Source organism: Bos mutus, chromosome 9, assembly GCF_027580195.1.
Source record: "Bos mutus isolate GX-2022 chromosome 9, NWIPB_WYAK_1.1, whole genome shotgun sequence".
Lineage (NCBI taxonomy): Eukaryota > Metazoa > Chordata > Mammalia > Artiodactyla > Bovidae > Bos > Bos mutus.
The window spans coordinates 50941710-50959759 of record NC_091625.1 but is presented as its reverse complement, the minus strand read 5'-3'; the positions used below and the strand labels follow the sequence as shown (position 1 = coordinate 50959759).

General features: G+C 40.1%; 1 protein-coding gene and 1 long non-coding RNA gene across 3 annotated transcripts in view; one reads left to right on the top strand and one right to left on the bottom strand.

The window, feature by feature from the left end:
* FBXL4 (F-box and leucine rich repeat protein 4) overlaps positions 1-8466 on the bottom strand; it is a 76657-nt gene extending 68191 nt beyond the window's left edge. For both annotated transcript variants that reach the window (XM_070376569.1, XM_070376570.1), the window contains exon 1: positions 8312-8466. The gene's annotated coding sequence lies outside the window, so the exon portion shown is untranslated. The remainder of the gene's footprint in view (positions 1-8311) is intronic.
* LOC138989168 (uncharacterized) lies at positions 7882-17134 on the top strand. The gene is made up of 3 exons (XR_011465379.1): positions 7882-8118; positions 11747-11813; positions 16699-17134. It is a non-coding gene; the product is annotated as an uncharacterized lncRNA (long non-coding RNA).
* Positions 17135-18050: the final 916 nt, after the last annotated feature.

Here is an 18050-nt window from a genome sequence, read left to right as displayed (position 1 = left end):
TACATAAAATGTCAGAGAACACACACACAAAGGTATGAAAACTGAGGAAACCTGAGTAAAGCGTGTAGACTGGGTCAATGTCAATTCTCCAGGTGTACTATAGTGTTACAGTCATGCAAGATGTTACCACAGGAAGAAACTGGGCGAAGTACACTTAAGATATTCCTTTATTCTTTCTTTCAATTGCATGTGAACTTATAATTGTCTTTTATAAAAAGTTCTTTAACAAAGCAAAATAAATAATAAACACAAACTTTCAGGTTGGGAGAGCAAAGGTTGGAAGGAAAAATAAAAGTCTGACTAAATGATGCTTGATATTTATAAGAGAGTAAAGCAAAATGATGTAAGTAACTGAAAGAAACATATGAGCAATAAAAATCTATCCAGTACACACAAAACTGACAGAGATAGCAACAGTAATATCAGAAATCATCAAACAGAGCAAAAAATATTTTATATTTTGTAAGATTGAAATCCACTAAGAACAAACATCTATAAAGATGAATCCAATCAAATTCATAGTCACGGTAAGAGACTAATATATTCTGCTTACTGATTTATCAGTTTTGAGAAAACACTAAATAGTGACATGGTACAAGGAATGTGTCAAGCCAAAAAACAGGGAAATGACAGCTTATCAAAAATATTTTGGGAGAATGTCTCACACTTAGAAAAGTAAATTTAGAATACAGTTGATCCTTGAACAATGCAGGGGTTAGGAGCACCAGCCTTCTGTGCAGCTAAAAACCCATGTATAACTTACAACTGGCCATGCATATACACAGTTCCTCCTTATCCACAGTTTTGTATCCCTAGGTTCATCCAACAGTGAATTGTTTAGTACTGAGCATTTACTACTGAAAAAAATCCATATGTATATGGATTCCTGCAAGTCAAACCCATGTTATTCAAGGGTCAACTGTATTATCCAAGAAACTATTTTTTAAAATTTAAATAAGTAACACAAAATATCCAGTAAGAGAGTATGTACAAAGAGCATTTTAATAACCTTGGGATGGAAACTCAGGATGTCATAAAGGAAGAGAATACAGAACTGACAACATACATATTAAAACTTTCTAGATGATTAGATAGCATCACCAACTAACTCTGGGAGGTAGAGAAGGACAGAGGAACCTGGTGTCTGCAGTCCATGTGGTCGCAGAGTCAGGCAAGACTTAGTGACTGAACAACAAAAACAATATGGCAAAAGCTCCCAGAAAAAGCATTTAAAGAATAAACTATGAAAAAATACTAGCAATGGTGTACCAAGTCACTGATAGCCATGACATATAAAGAGCTATTACAAAGTAACATGAAAAAGAGGAACATCAACAGAAAATTAAGCAAAGAATATGAACAGGCAAGTAGATATTCAACTCCATCAATAAGCAAACAAATGCAAAATTAAAACAGTAAAAGCACCTGTCATCCATAAAATCATAAAATGTAAAAAATGATAATTTTAGCAGTGATTGTTTCAGAACAATTCTTCACAGGTCTCTCACATTTCTGCACATCTCATAAGCAGGGACACTGATAATCTCTGTTCCAGACTATCCTATCAAAGGTCTTTATACAGCGAACATTGTTGGCAGATAGAGAAGTCTCCCTCTGCAGTAGAGGGCAGATCTTTTTTTTACTATCCAGCATAATAAAGATAATGTCTCTCTCTAGGGTAAAGGTTAGGCAGACTTGCTTGCAGCCTATTATGAACAGTCAGGTTCCCTAAACTCAGGGTTTCACTCCTATAATGTAATCTACTGCATATGCTTGAACTACCTGGCCCTCATCACATCACCCTGTGGAAATCAGGGTTCGAGGAAGTGACAGAAGAAAAGAATGGGAGAAGGACATGTGCTCACCTCCTCCTGGGAAAGCACTGGAACCACAACTAACTGCTGAACAACTAGCAACAGAAAGATGCTGAAACTGACACAAGAGATACTCCACGTTAAAAGACAAAGAAGAGTCAATGAGACGGCTGAAGGGGTGCAATTAGGATAAGATCAAATCCCATACCTGCCAGGTGGCGGACCCACAAACTGGAGAACAATTAAACCACACAAGTTCTCCCACTACTGTGAAGGTTCTGAGCCCCACATCAGGATTCTCAGCCTGCAGGTCCAGCAAAGCGACTAGGAATCCCCAAGGAATCTGACTTTGAAGGCCAGTGGGATTTGACTGCTGGACTTCCATGGAACTGGGGGAAACAGAGACTCCACTCTTAGAGGGTACACACAAAATCTTGGGCACAGCAGGACGCAGGGGGAAGGAGCTGTGTGTGACCCCACAGGAAACTGAACCAAGCCTACCTATGGTGTTGGAGGGTCTCCTGCAGAGGTGTGGGGTGGCAGTGGTTCACCTCAAGGACAAGGGGACTGGCAGCAGCAGTTCTAGGAAGTACCAACTGATGTGAGCTCTCTTGGAGGCCACCGTAAGCGGGACCATAGGGTCTGTAGGCTCCAGGGCTAGGTCCTTAGGCCAAACTAAGAGAGAGGGATCACAGCCCCACCCAGCAGCAGACAAACAGATTAAAGTTTTACTGAGCAAGGCCCTAACCACCAGAGCAAGAACCAGTTCTTCACACTGCCAGTCCCTCCCATCAGGAAGCTTGCATTTTAGATAGCCTCTTGAGGCTTAGTATCATCAAAACAGACAACCCAATCAAAAAATGGGCAAAAGATCTAAACAGACATTTCTCCAAAGAAGACAGGTGGCCTAAAAGCACATGAAAAAATATTCAGCATCACTAATTATTAGAGAAATGCAAATCAAAACTGCATTGAGTTATCACCTCACACCAGTCAAAATGGTCATCATCAAAAAAATCCATAAACAATAAATGCTGGAGAGGGTGTGGAGAAAAGAGGACCCTCCTACACTCTTGGTGGGAATGTAAATTGGTACTGCCACTAAGGAGAACAGTATGCTTCTGCTGCTGCTAAGTCACTTCAGTCGTGTCCGACTCTGTATGACCCCATAGACGGCAGCCAACCAGGCTCCATCCCTGGGATTCTCCAGGCAAGAACACTGGAGTAGGGTGCCATTTCCTTCTCCAATGCATGAAAGTGAAAAGTGAAAGTGAAGTCGCTCAGTCGTGTCTGACTCTTAGCGACCCCATGGACTGCAGCCTACCAGGCTCCTCCATCCATGGGATGTTCCAGGCCAGAGTACTGGAGTGGGGTGCCATTGCCTTCTCCAGGAGAACAGTATGGAGGTTCCTCAAAAATCTAAAAATAAAGCTACTATATCACCCCAGAATCCCACTCCTGGGCACATGAAAGTGAAGTGAAAGTGTTGGTCACTTCAGTCATGTCCAACTCTTTGTGATCCCATGGACTGAAGCCCGCCAGATTCCTCTCTCCATGGGATTCTCCAGGCAAGAATACTGGAATGGGTTGCCATTCCCTTCTCCAAGGGATCTTCCCAACCCAGGCATAGCACCCAGGTCTCCCGCACTGCAGGCAGACTCTACCATCTGAGCCACCAGGGAAATTATATATCCAGAGAAAAACATGGTCTGAAAGGATACACGCACCTCAACGTTCACTGCAGTACTGTGTACAATAGCCAAGACATGGAAGGAAGCTAAATGTCCATCGACAGAGGAATGGATACAGAAGATGTGGTAAATACATACAGTGGAATATTACTCAGCCATTAAAAATACAGAAATAATGCCATTTGCGGCATCATGGATGGACCTAGAGATTGTGAAGTCAGACAGAGAAGGAGAAATATCATAGGACATTTTTTATATGCAAAATATAAAAAGAAATATTTGTTGTTGTTTAGTCACTAAGTTGTGTCCAACTCTTTTGAAACCCTATGGACTGGGACCCCATGGACTGTAGCCCTCCAGGCTCCTCTGTCCACGGGATTTCCCAGAATCCTGGAGTGGGCTGCCACTTCCTTCTCCAGGGGATCTTCTGTACCCAGGGATCAAACCCACATCTCCTACATTGCAGGCAGATTCTTTACCACTGAAGCCACCAGGGAAGCCTCAAAAAATACACAAATGAACTTATTTACAAAACAGATATAGATTCACAGACTTAGAGAATGAATTTATGGTTGCTGGGGGAAGGGATAGTTAGGGAGTTTGGGACTGACATGTACATACTGCTATATTTAAAATGGATAACCAAGAAAGGCTTTAGCAACTAAAAAACAACAAGAACTGTATAGCACAGGAAATTCTCTCAATGTTATGTGGCAGCCTGGATGGAAGGGGAGTTTAGGGGAGAATGGATTCATGTATATATATGAATGAGTTCCTTTGCTGTCTACCTGAAACTACAACAAAATTGTTAATCTGCTGTACTCCAATATAAAATAAAAAGTTTAAATAATTATCTAAACTTTCTAAAGTTTAGATAATTTTATCTAATTATCTAATTAGATAAAATTATCTAAACTTATCTAATTTAAATAATTATTAGTTTAAATAATTATCTCTGGCTACTGTTATTGCTGGCTCCTGTCTTCTACCAGCATCCGTGAAACTGTGAGCTTGCAAATAGGGTAAAATTCAATCTTGACAATTCCCGGCAATGATACAGCAACAGTAGGCAACATTTTCAGAAACTGTATAAACTGACTCTGACAACAACCTTTTGAAGAGAAATATGGAACGATCTATCATAATTTAAAACATATGTAACTTTTTATTTTTTAAAAAAGGTATATAACTTTTGACCCAGCAATACCATGTCTAAGCATTCACACTAAGGAACTAAATAAATGTGCAAATATATACACACAGTAGGAATCCGTGAGGCTTTGTTTCTAATAGAAAAAAATTCAGAATAGCCTAAATATCACCAGGGGATTGGTTAAATTTTAGGTTATTCCTACAATGAAATATCAAAAAGACTTTTAAAAGATAGTTATACGCATCAACATAGAAAGATGTTCATCAATTATTACTAACTGGAAGTTACTTAACATTATATATAGTATACTGCTAGTTATGAAACGCACATAGACTTACACACATGTATTTTTAATGTCTGGAAGGAAAAGAGAACAAATGATTAAAAGTGACGATCTCTGGGGAATGGGGTTACTAGAGAGATGGACACACAACATTTTTACTTTATCCTTTGGCTAGTTCTGTATTGCTTCTCTAAAAGAATGTATGCATTTATTTTATGATCTAATAACATTTCTAAGTATCTATTATAACAACACTTGAAAAGTCATTATATTTAAGTTGTTCAATCATTTAAAAAAAAAAAAAAATGGACATGGGGCAGTCTCAGGGATCACGTCTACAGGCATTTATCCCTCGTCAGTGAGTGAAAGTCACTGGGTTACATCCAACTCTTTGGGACTCTATAGTCCATGGAATTCTCCAGACCAAAATACTGGAGATGGTAGCCTTTCCCTTCTCCAGGGAATCTTCGGATCTTCCCAACCCAGAGATTGAACCCATGTCTCCCGCATTACAGGCACATTCTTTACCAGCTAAGCCACAAGAGAAGCCCCAAAATACTGAAGTGGGTAGCCTATCCCTTCTCCAGTGGATCTTTCTGACCCAGGAATTGAACTGGGGTCTCCTGCATTGCAGGTGGATTTTTTACCAACTGAGCTATCTATTTCCAGCATTGCAGGTGGATTTTTTACCAACAGAGCTATCAGGGAAACCCAATTTACCCCTTAGAGCTACTGAAACCAGCTACAGAACATCCTGAGTCCTAACTGAAGAGGAGAGCAACACTCACTAGTACACAACACAAAGTCAAAAGACACCCAGATTTTGAATCAAGCTGCTTTTCTAGGTATAATTCTGAGGAGCAACTCTAACAGGGCAAGTTCTAACTTAGCAAGAGAAGGGATTTATTTAACAATGGTTAATAATTCAACTGACCATGAGGAAGGCAAGCTAAAAAATAATTTCAAGAGGCAAGACACTTTAAGGAAGGGGTGGGGCAGAAAGGAAGGGGTAAAAAGGGAGTCAAGTTACTCTCTCTAAATGGGTTCATTTCAAAACTATTTAGAGATGTCTACAAATGCCAAGCACTGTTTGAAGCACTAGACATGAAAACACATTATAAAACTAAAGTAATAAGAGCAGCATGGTATCAGCACAGGAAGCCAGAGATTGCTGAACATTAATCAGTAAAAGTTTCAAGAATATACTAGAATTAGGGCCTCAGATAAAAACAGTATTTGCTATCAGTAGGGGAAAATGGAATTCTACAATTGCTGATGGGGACAATGGCTAACAACTACGAGAGAAAAAGGGGTGCTTTATTTCCTTGCTTATATTAAATATAATTGAGGTAAAGACTTAAATATGAAGAATGCTTGGTTACTAAGTCATGTCCAACTCTTTGCAACCCCATGGATTAGCCCACCAGGCTTCTCTTTCCATGAGATTTTCCAGGCAAGAATACTGGAGTGGGTTGCCATTTCCTTCTCCAGGGGATCCTCCCACCCCAGGGATCAAACCTGCATCTCCGGTATCTCCTGCATTGGCAGGCAGATACTTTACCACTGAGCCACCTGGGAAGCCCAAATATGAAGAATAAGACTATTAAAAGTACTAGAAGAAAATAAAGGAGTATATTCATATACAATTCATGTGGCAAAACACCATTCTTAAGAGGATACCAGAGTTAGACCCATGAAGTTAAAACTGATTACGTTCATCACAGCAAAAGTTAAAGAGGATGCGGCAATGAAACTAACACAGTTAAGAAATAAGAGGGAGTTTTCCCTTTACTGGCCATGGTTAGAAGTAAAAGATAAATAGCAACATTTTAAGATGCCTCATACACAGGCCTATAATTGCATTACTGGATCATGGGTGCTGGTAAAAAGGATATAACTATCTATACTGATTTGACCTCTCTGATTTTTACGTCCATAATAAAAGGGAAGAGTATGAAAACGCAGGGCCCAAAATCTGCTTTGGAGGGATTTTGGGGGTAGTAGTAAAAAGGGAGTAAGAGGGAAGAAAAGAAATTGTACTCTGAAAGGAAGTGCAGAAAGAAGGATCCAATTCAATGAACAAGTAGAGTGTCTACTATGGGGTGATGCACACAGTACCACTGCTGCTGCTGCTGCTGCTAAGTCGCTTCAGTCGTGTCCGACTCTGTGCAACCCCACAGACGGCAGCCCACCAGGCTCCTCCGTCCCTGGGATTCTTCAGGCAAGAACACTGGAGTGGGTTGCCATTTCCTTCTCCAATGCATGAAAGTGAAAGGTGAAAGTGAAGTCGCTCAGTCGTGTCTGACTCTTAGCGACCCCATGGACTGCAGCCTACCAGGCTCCTCGGTCCATGGGGTTTTCCAAGCAAGAGTACTGGAGTGGGGTGCCATTGCCTTCTCCGCACAGTACCACTAGAAAGAGTAAATATAACTGTCCCTTTCCCCCAAGAGCTTAGTATCTAATAAAGGACTAGAGAAGCCTTGGTGTCTCAGGAAAATCTCCCTCTACTCAGCCAACAGGTACAATATGTAATACAGGACAACACAAGCATGAAGTGACCTTTAGAGGGGGAAATGTACTAATATTCTGAACTTAAGACACCAGAGAGTGCATGCCAAGAAGCAGTAAAGGCAGACTGTGTCCTCTAATACATCAAAGCAAACAAGATCCCCGCACTTTGTGAGTCCTCCAAGGCATAAAGCCAGACGCCCCCTCAACTACCTGATCACAGGTTTATAGCATCTTGACTTTCTAATTACTTGTATATTTTAACTAGTGACTAAATGAGAGGCTTTGTGGCAACGAGTATTTGGGAAACCATGAAGGAAATCCAAAACCGCTCCCACTGCAAACAGGCTGACAAGGAGGCCAAGTGAATGCTCACCATCTCACTGCATTCTAATGATAGCTCTAAACACAGAAACAGGGCTGCTGCCGGGCATCTCGTGGCAGTCCTGAATTAAGACACTGGCCTGACTAGGCGAAAACCATCGGGTGCCAAAGAGAAATCAAAGTAGCACGCGCAGGAGCAACAAGTATACAGGCGGGAGGGTGGCCAACTCGGGGTTGCAGGGTCAGCGCTACCTGCCAACCCCTCAGCGTAAACAACCCTGCGCCGCCCGCATTGGGCGACGCCTCACGCCTAGCAGACAGCCGTGCAGAGAAGCGGCGCCAGAGGTAAGTTAGATGCTTGCAGGGTCCCCAGCAAGCCCAGCAAACGCAAGCTGGCGGCGGGGGCGGAAAGCCGGAGCGGGGACCTCTGCCGGGCGCCCGGGCTCCCCAAAGAGCGCCTCCGCCCGGGCCCGGCCCAGCCCCAGCGCCGAAAGAAGACGGAGACACCTAGGAGGGAGAAGTAAAGGAAGGGCCGTACCCTGTAGGGTCCGGGAGAGGCGCACGCCGTGGGCTTCACCAGCGACCAGACGGCGCGGGAAGGCCGGGGCGCGGGGGCGGATCCCAGGCTCCCGCGCTGCGGCGAGACCGCGGCGAGCCCAGCCCAGGGCTACCCGGAAGGAAGACGCTCGAGCCGCGCTGAGGGGCGGAGCCAGGGACGGGGCGGGGCCACGTCGGCGTCTGGACCGCCCCCTCCCAGGCCGAGGGGAGGAGCTTCCTACTGCGGTCCTGGCCTGAGTGGTACCCTACGAATTGCCAGTTACTCCTCAAGGGGCAGTGGTTGCACATGTGCTGTGGAAAGAATTTCTTCCTCTAATCGGCCTTCCATCAGTAATGTAGCAGAGCTAGGGCTTCTTCAGTCTAGAGTTGTTGGGTCAAAGGATGCACAAGGATTATGGGTGTTAATGTTCTCAGAAGAAAAGGGGAACAAAAGTAATAGGTGTTCTAAAGGGATACTTCACCAAGTTTGCAAAACTCTTCTGTCCCAGACAAATCCTTTCTGCAGGCTCATCTCCCTCCCAACATTACGAAGCCCATGATTATTACCTCTGTTGAAGAAGATGATCTCATGGTCTCCCTTAATCATTTTAATGTATTTGCAATAGATACAATATTACCCTTTTTTTAGTTTGCATATTTATCTTGCATATTGCACGGTTTCCATTAAGATGAAAAAATATTTAATAATGAATAAAACTACACATTACTTGCTATCTAATTACTCCTAAAGAGGCAAAATAATAAGTATATTTATTCTTAGAAATTATATACCTGAACAGAACTAATATATGATGTACAGTATAAATTGTATACAAAACTGGAAATTTTTTAAATAAATTGAAGTTTAATCCCCATTCTACCCTCAACTCTCCTTGAGTGTAGCCAGCACCTGGTGACTTGCTTCCAAAGAATATAGAAAGGAGAGAAAAGTAGCTATACTGTGGAGAAAGCTGGGTAACACAATCTTGGTCAGATGGAAGTTAACACCATTAGTGATAAGCCAAGTTGATAGCATATATCTTGACATGGTGTGATGAAAAGGGTACTTCATCTCTGTGATAGTCTTCCTCAAAACCCATAAACCCTGTCTGACCTTGAGAAAGCATCAGGAAGTCCAGGTATCCTAATAAAATACCTGAACAAAATGCCAAATTTTTTTCATGGGGAAAAAAACTGAGAAATCTTCACAGACCAGAGCTCTCTGCCTTAGGAAACAGGGCCACTACATGTAACATGGTATTTTTGATCCTGGAACATGGAAAGAACATTAGTGGGAAAACTAATTGTAGTAGAGTAATGAATGAATTTTAGTTTAGTTAATAGTGATATACCAGTGTTAGTTTCTTAGTTGTAACAAACACACTATTTAACATACAATATTAACAATAAAGGGAAAATGGATGAGTGGTATAAGGGAACTCTCTGTACCATCATTGGAACTTTTATGTAAATCTAGATCTATTCTAAAATAAAGAGTGGATTGCAAATAATAAATTAATTACAAGTAAATGAAACTGACCCTTTTATGGTTGCCAGTGAGACTTGAGTTGATGTCCATGAAGTACTCAGAATCAGTCTTCCTAAAACAGGTTCTCATTTAATTTCTAAATAAACTTTTCATTGAAGTATTAAAATATATTCAGAAAAGGCACAAAATATAAGTGAAGAGTTTAATAAAAAGTGAGCATACACATATATTCACCACTCAGATAAAAAAATTAATTACTAGCACTCAGAACCCTATCACTACTGTTTATACTTCCTCAAAGGTAACTATTCTCCTGACTTCTAATACCAGAGAGGCATTTTGCTAACTTTTGCCTTTATATAGTTAGGTTCATACATGATACACTCTTCTGAATCTGACTTCTTTCTCTCAACATTAGATTTGGGACAGTTATTTATGTTTTTAAGTGTGGTAGTTTATTGAGTTTCTGTTGCCCAAATATGCCTTAATTTATTTACCTATTCTACTCGTGATCAACATTGAGTTGTTTTTAGTTTTGATTATTAGAAGTGATGATACCATGAAATTCTTACTCATATCTTTCAGTGCCTATCTTCTGCATGCCCTCCCATACCTTTCTCTTTTTTTGGTGAGTAAGAAATGTAGTAGTTGGTGCTGTTGTTTCATGCAGTATTTTGGTTTAGTTTTGTTTCTAAAGGCATTTGAAGTCCTGCTTGGAGTGTATATAAGGTTATATTCAAAGAAAGGAAAAGACTAGGGCAAAGTTACATTTCTGTGAGTAAATGGAATTTTGATCATCATTGTTCAATCTGTTCTCCCTCCAACCTTCTCATCTCATGGGCCATGCCGTTGTATGCTTTGTTTGCTGGGCAGAAGAGCCAAGTGAGGCCAAGGCAAAGGGTGATACTTATCAGTTCGTGATGGCGCTGATTTGATAGATGAACTAATGCCTGGTTATTAAATGGACTGTTGTTTGCAACTGAATAGCATCCCACGCCATAACAGTGCTATTACAAATAAATAAAGTCCCAACAAAGCTTAATTGTGCTTAAAGTCACCAGCTCAGCAAGCTGGTTATGATCTATTCTATGTTAGCTTCAAAAGTTACAGTGTTCTACTCAGATGGGAAGGCGGGCAAAGAAGCAGCAGGTTCAAAACTCTTCTTTGTCTCTAACTCTTGAAGCACTCACCATCATAACCTCTATTTTCAAGCGATTTTTCTTCATCTTAGAAAGAAATGTCTACCAGTTGTAATAAGCTTTCATGGCAAGGAGTAAGCGTGGCAATGAGATAATATACCAGAGAGGCAGAGATCTCATTCATCATTCTTCCCAAGGGACCCAAAATGTCTTCACAGGCAGATGAAGAGAAAACCCTTAGGTTTTCTGTTACTGGTTCCTAAACAAGCTCTTCTGAAAAGACCTCTCAGAAAATGCAGTCCTATACATTTCTTACATAACTCAGCCAAAATAATTTACCCCTCTGTGAAATTTTAAGTTAACTAGTTTGTTGGAAAATGACTTTCACTCAGTAATATTAGTCCAAGGTTTTTAATATGCAGCTGGTGAAAGAGCATGAATAATCAGCAGTAGATGTGGTCTCTCTGTGTACTTTTTTTAACTTCTTACAATCTAGTAAAAAGCTTCAATTTAGCAATAATGTGTCACAAAATTAGTCTAGATATAGCCACAGCCATTAAAAAGAAAATACGAATTTTAAGCAAGAAGCCCCAAAGTCATGTCCAAATCCCTTTTTTACAGATAAGGAAACTGGGACTCAGAGAGGTTAGGTGACTTCCCCAAATCAAAGTGTCAGAACTGTCTGTGAAACCTACTTCTGTGATTTTAAATCCAGAGTCTTTTTTGTTTAATGATACCACGTTATTATTTTATGATTTAACAAAACCTTTACTAATCATGCTTCTATCTTACTATCATAACCTTGAAGGAGCTGAATACAATAGAAAGAAAATTGAACTTGGGAGTAGGAAGACCTGACTATCCTGCTCCTCTATGTAAGTAACTCTGTGATCTTGGGTAGGCTACAACTTATCTGAGCTTGTCCTCGGGTCTATGAAATACGCCTAACTCACAGGCAGTGGAGAGGTTTAAAAGAAATCATACATGTGAAAGCACTTTGTGAATTATAAAGTAGTATGCAAATATATGAATATTATTAATATTTAGTAAAATGTATTGAAGATCAGAAATTGAGTCTGAATAGAACCTTCAAATTCACAAAATGTCAGAATAGAACCTTCAAATTCACTCTAGTCTAACCCTTCCCATTGTCATCAGAAGAGAGAAAAGCCTAGAAAAAGTGAATAATTGATTCAAAGGCTTATGGTAAATTTCTGGCAAAGCCAGGACTTGAATATAAGTCTCCTAACTTATATGCATTGGAGAAGGAAATGGAAACCCACTCCAGGGTTCTTGCCTGGAGAATCCCAGGGATGGGAGAGCCTGGTTGGCTTCCATCTATGGGATGGCACAGAGTCAGACACGACTGAAGCAACTTAGCAGCAGCAGCAACTTACAACTGCTAATGTCTTTGATAGTGAAGTGAAAGCTGCTCAGTCGTGTCCAACTCTTTGTGACCCCATGGACTGTAGCCTGCCAGGCCCCTCTGTCCATGAAATTCTCCAGACGAGAATACTGGAGTGGGTAGCCATTCCCTTCTCCAGGGGATCTTCCCAACCCAGGGACCGAATCCAGGTCTCCCACATCACAGGCAGATTCTTTACCATCTGAGCAACAAGGGAAGCCCAATAATAAGTGAATACTAATTACAAACCAGTAACATGGCTTAAAATAACCAGATAAACCTTTAGACAATTTACATAGGCCTAGAAGGGATATCTTGAAATATTAAAAAAAAATATTTTAGGGGACTTCCCTAAGGTATAGTGACATACAATGTGGCATCTAAGCCTGCACACCACAGCTAGAGAAAATCACAGCAAAGACTCAGTGCAGCACCCCCAAAAATTTTTTTAATGTTTTCACGTGTACTGTTCTTTCTTCTGTAGCTTGGATCATTTACTTAAAATTTTAAGCGTTAATAAAAGATTGTCAGTGGTGGAGAATAAAAGAGAAACTCCACCTGGAAGCAGTGGACAAAATAGATCTCTTCCTGAGGTAACTTCACACCTATGGTTCTGTGATAGATGGAACACACAGCTTGAAAATGAAGATTGTGGTCAGGACCTCCACTGAGCCCAAATGAAGCTACAATCTCTCTCCTTCCAACTTACTCCTGTTTTAAGTGGAGGTGCTTTTGAAAGAGTCCATGTGTGTCTGCATTAGGCAGATCCCTGTGGTCTATACATAGGGTGACATAGTAATCAATAGAAAAAGATCAGTTTCTCTGCCATACTGATAAAGCAAAAGTAACATGTGACTTTCTGAAGTTTCAGTAGTAATGTTCCATATAATTCAAAGTTTTTAATCCTCAGTAGAAGACTTGTCCTCAGTAGAAGACTTGGGGGACTGAACTATCCAGATAAACACTCAGTATTCATTCATTTATTCGTGCCCTGGCACAAGTGTGAATATCCTGGCCCCCCTGTAACTTAATGTGTGTATTTATTTAAAAGAAAAATATGAAAAAATTTTTTTCTAGGTTATATCCATTGGCACATAGAGAAGTATATCCTATTTTTACCAATGATTCCTAATATTTTCCTCATCAAGTTAATATAAATAATGTCATCTATATAGTGAGTACACATGCCCCAAGAATAATTTATTCTGCATAATTTAAAATGAAATATTTATAATTGATGAATCTTTATTATAAAGCTTCTCCCAAACTCAGTACCCTTTGACGATGCATTTCTTTCATCCAGCGGTATCTCTCACCTCTCTGCTCTGCTTAGTTGCCCAGTCATGTCCAACTCTTTGCAACCCTACTGTCTGTAGACCCCAGGCTCCTCTGCCCATGGGGATTTGCCAGGCAAGAATGATGGAATACTTTGCAATGGCCTCCTCCAGGGGATCTTCCCAACCCAGAGATCGAACCCAGGTCTCCTGCATTGCAGGCAGATTCTTTACCATCTGAGCCAGCTAGGAAGCCCATTTGTCTATGATGTAATAAAATAGAGGCAACAGATTATGTTTCTTTTTTGGATAGTGTGTAAAGGGACAAACATCGTCTGACAAGAAGCTCCCTAAAAGTGCATTTTTAAGTATCCTTCTTTATGATGCTATAACTGTTTGGGATTTTGTAACTAGAATCCTCAGTACCTTACAGGGAAAAATCCCTCCATGTCAAAGAAATATAGGAGAACAAATTTAAAAAATAGCTTTCCTTCTTTCTCTTTCTTCTGATTATAAATTGTAGAAGTTTTCCAAGTTTTGAGGAGAAATTGACTTTCCTCTTTAAAGGGTTTCTCAAAATGTTACCAAGGATAAAGTTCCCTATTATACACTATCCTTTTGCTATTTTTTTTTGCTTGTTTATCATTTCACCCTTTAATGGTGAGCGATCTGATTGCTTTAGAGTAGGGGGTCTTTCCTCCAAATCAAATAACTCACAAAGCAAGTCATTAAAAGAAGAGGTGAAAAGCCAGGATGATCTGCTGGCAGCGGTCCCCCTTCCACCTGCCTCTTGGCCTCCTGCCCCCTGAGAATGCCTGCGGCTGCCAGGATAGCACAAACATCTTGGAGATGGGCCAAGCAAGATTTAACAATGGTCAGCAGGATCGATCTGTTATGGAACCAAGCACTTTATTTACTATTTCCTAAGTAGATTGCTATTCATATAGTGTTGGACTATTTTGTAGGATGAGAGGTCTTGAGCTAATTTCATATTTGGATGTCCTCTTTCCCTAATAATGAATATTTTTTCATAGTCTTTAGTGCAGCAAGAAAACAAACTTAATGCAATCATTCAAAAGTACCTCCTTAGGGAAACAACACAAGTATTTGAAATTCAAAAGAGTGGGTTTTTAAGCTACTTTTTGTGAAGGTCATATTTTGAGGATGGGAGGGGCCATTTGAGGGGAAGGACAATATCAGTATTTATTCTCTCACTAATAAGCATTTATGTTCATTTAGACTGAGAGTTGGACCTCACATAGAAATTGTGTTTGGTGGTTTATTCTATTTCAGTTCTGTCTGTGCCTCTTACTGTAAGTAGGAATCTAAGTAGGCATTCTTTTCAGGGAATGCTTGACAAATACCATTTGTAGTAAAAATAGTAAAAGTCATATATGCCAGTACTTCCCAAACTTTACTGAGCATTTGAATCTCCTGGAAATCATATTAAAGTATAGATTCTGATTTTGGGTGGATCCTGAGTTCTGAACTTGTAACAAGCTCCCAGGCAATGTGGATGCTACTGAGGCTTGACTTACACTTTGAAGAGAACGCTCTAGGCCGTTTCACTTGCGAATATTGTATCTGAATGATGAGGATTTGGCAAGACCAAGTACCAATATTACAGAGCAGTATCTCAACTTTGACTGAAGTCTTAAACAAGGTATTGAATGGATAGAATCTTGTTAAACATGTGTGTGACTCCTTTAGATGGTTTTAAATTTCTTTGGGAATAGGCCAAGTAGTGGTGGCTCGGTGTTAAAGAATCTGCCTGCAGTGCAGGGGCTGCAGGTTCAGTCACTAGGTCAGGAAGACCCCCTGAAGAAGGAGATGTCAACCCTCTCCAGTGATCTTGCCTGGAGAATCCCATGGACAGAGGAGCCTGGTGGGCTACAATCCATGGGGTCACAAAAGAATCGAGACATGACTTAACAACTGAATAATAACAACCAAGTCCAGATTCTATTTTCATTTTACTGAAAGAGTCAATGCAAGAGAAAAATCTATAAGTGATGCCACAAGTGGGCATCCCTACAGTCTCAGAACACTGTCTCTGATCCATCTTGCAAGGTAACTGAGGAAGCCAGCAGCCAGTATTAGCAGAGTTTTGTAGATACAATTCTGGCATGGGCCAAGACTGAATGAACTGGAGGAGTTTAGCTTTCTGTGTGTCAAAGTTCTCAACCAGTAATGTCAGTCTCTAGGGGCTGTTCTGCTCTGGCCTGCTTTTGTTTTTACCAAGTCCAAGTACAGCACAGAAATGAGAGCAGAAGAAAAAGATTTGTTATTCACAGCAACAGCTCGAAGCCCAGAAAGCTTCAGGGTAAATCTGAGCAAGGTCTTGCTGTGACTTTGTGACCAAAGACTTACTGGTCTCATATCATTAATGGGCTCTGGCATTTTATCAAACCTGTGATATTGACCAACTACCAGTAATTGCTGATTTATGGGCAAAGTTTTCTCTGCCTTATTTCTGATTTATGGGCAAAGTTTTCCCTGCCTTATTTCCTTCAGGATTCTAATATACCTTCATCTTCTGGAAATGGGTTGAATCAAGTCAGTTCACGTTCTCTGTGAGCTTTGCTGTTGACATATCTAAACAGAGCACATCTTGCTGTTTTACCTGTTGCTGTTGAGATGACCTTGTAGCACTTTATGTGCCTTAAGCTATCCCTTTAAGAGAACCACCACACTTTCACGCATTCAGGGAGGGCAGTTAACAGACTAGAGCATTGGGGAAATAAATTTTCTTGTTCTATAATTGTCAAAACCTCTTTATTTAAGCAGGATACAGTAATGATAGAACTAGAAGGATTTATAAACTAATCCAGGGTGACAAACGGGTTTCCCTTCCAGTGTCACAGGACAGAGGAGTGAGGGCAGATATGCCTTTTATTTTCCAATCCAGATCTAGTATCAACCCTAACTTCTTTCTTTAAATTTATTTTTAATTGGAGGCTAATTGCTTTACAATGTTGTATTGGTTTCTCCCATACAACAGTGTGACCCTAACTTTTGAGTTTTTCTATTTTTTCCTACTTTCTTTCTCTCTCTCTCTTTTTGTTTTATTTCCCTTTCCAGATACAAATACTAACCAGGCCTCAAAGTAACATCTGAGGAAGGATTGGAGACATACTGCGAGCCTGGGACAACTCTGCAATTTCATCTCCCCTTCACACTTTCTCTACCCTTTATCGCATGACTGACCAGCATCCGGGGCTCCCCGGAACCACATACATGGCAACCATCATCCTCCAGCATTTTTAAAGGGTCTGTATTATAACTGAGTGCTTTGTGCCTGATTCCATGATCACAAATGTTCATGTTACAGCAGTCCTTGAATCATACTATGGAATGTTTATGACCAAGTCACAGCTCACAGTAGTTGGATGCATAGATACATCTCTGGATTCCATTTATATCCTTTTCCAGAATCAAGGCTTCAAAACTGCTTTCAGGTGCCCCCTTCCCTTTTCACACTTCCTCATTCATTGCCTATAGCACTGGGAGGGAGGCAGAGGTTGGTGACAGCACCATTTGAGACCATATAATATCCTGGAAGCATCCACGTGTAGAAATATATTTTGTCCTGTTTACTTCTGACTTCAGGAGAGTGTTAATTGAAGCCAAGACGTCTAGAGCGATTTAGATCTCTCTCTGGCACTATGACCTTGGCTAAGTTACTTCACCTTTTTGATATTTTGTAAAGTGTGGATAATGGCATCTGCTCTTAAATGTGGTTAATCAAAGATATGCAAAAGAACTTCACTCTCTGCACAGGAAAGTTTCTAGTCTATATAAACACAAGGAATTATTAAGATACTGATATTTTCAGGCTGAGTTAAGTGTGATTGAATTTTGCACCATTAAATGTGCATGTTCAGTGATTTTGTTATTGGTGGGCTGATTCTTGGTATGTTAATGAGGACCTATGTATAGTTTTCTTGATTAACTCATGGCTCAGGACTTGTTACTTCAAGCACCAAACAAGATTCAGTTTTTTGAGACATTGCATCCAATATCTCAATTATTCATCTTAGGAATTAGTATAAAATTAGCACAGATCCCTGTTCATATGGAAATAGATGGGTATGTTAATTGAAATGCTGTAGCTGGAAAAAATTTTGCATAATGAAAGGATTGATATTAATATCTTTGAATGGAAGATGTATATCATATTGTTAGTAAGGAACAATTCATTCATGTGTACTTGTTCTAAGCAATTATTTTATGTAGTTTATCTCACTTCCAAAATAGAAGCTATTCAATATATCTAGCAAATATTTTGAAATAGAAATATGCTAATAACACTTTTTAACTTAAAGTTAAATGATGTTAAAACACAGAAAATTTTTTCTTGCTTCTTCTTATCATATTTTCTATCACTTTCCATGGTCAAATTTTCACATTTAGCTGCTGTAAGGGTTTATTAA